The sequence below is a fragment of the Myotis brandtii genome, unplaced genomic scaffold (assembly GCF_000412655.1).
Source record: "Myotis brandtii unplaced genomic scaffold, ASM41265v1 scaffold116, whole genome shotgun sequence".
NCBI lineage: Eukaryota > Metazoa > Chordata > Mammalia > Chiroptera > Vespertilionidae > Myotis > Myotis brandtii.
Window position 1 is genome coordinate 134,338 of NW_005354010.1, and position 1,246 is coordinate 135,583.

The window sequence follows — 1,246 nt, forward strand, 5'->3', positions numbered from 1 at the left end:
AGAGAGATAGAGAGTTAGAAACATCGATGAGAGAGAAACATCGATCAGCTGCCTCCTGCACACCTCCCACCGGGGATGTGCCCACAACCCAGGTACATGCCCTTGACCGGAATTGAACCTGGGACCTTTCAGTCCGCAGGCCGACGCTCTATCCACTGAGCAAAACTGGTTTTGGCAAGGGACGCTAATCTATTCCATACCTCATGATGATGAAAAGCCATCCTAGCTCTGATAAAATATTTTCTTCAAAATCTTTCTCATTTCTAACACCTTTTGTTTCTTATGCAGCAAAATATTTATTTCCAGGGTTGGATTAGCACAGAAGCAAAGATTTGTTCATGTATTTATTTATTTATTCATTTTATATGAATCCACTAAATGTCTGTTTAATCAGCCCAAAATATATTTACTTAATCTTAATCTTGAGTAGGATGTCATGCCAGGCACAGAGAACAGTGGAGCAAAATTATAAGATTAGAAAGGAGCACAGTCAGATCCTATCCATACTTCACTGTAACTCCCAAAGCCTCTATTTACTAGTGATTTGCTCTGAATGTGGCTTAATAGTATTAGTCATTTCAATAAGACATAGCCTCAGATGAAAAACAAATATTTCCCTGAGTATAGGACTTACTACCAAGAGGAAATATAATCAGTGACACAAATCAAAATCAATGAATGCAGCTTCCATATGATGTTTTCAGAGAGTGTTGAAATATCTATCTATATCTATATCTATATCTATATCTATATCTATATCTAATCTATCTATCATCTATATCTATATATAAAAGCCTAAGTGACCATCTGACTGACCATCTGACTGGTAGCTATGATGCTCAATGCCCACCAGGAGGCAAACGCTACAACTGGTTGCTATGATGTGCACTGACCACCAGGGGGCAGATGCTCAACATAAGAGCTGCTGAGCTGAGGTGAATTGACAGCTGCGATTCTCGGGTGACACAACCAGAACCAGAGAGGAGGGAGCCTGATTCTGGTGTGTGTCACCTGAGAACCACCCTCTCACAATCTGGGACCTCTTGGAGGATGTCAGAGAGCTGGTTTTGGCCTGATCCCCAGAGGCTAGGCCAAAGGACCTCACTGGTGCACAAATTCGTGCACCGGGCCTCTAGTAAAATATATAATACAAAAAATACATGATAAGAACATATGCATTGGCTTCAGGGACTGGATTTGTTTTGGATGTCATTTAGATCAAGGATGCCTGTACTACCCTATGACA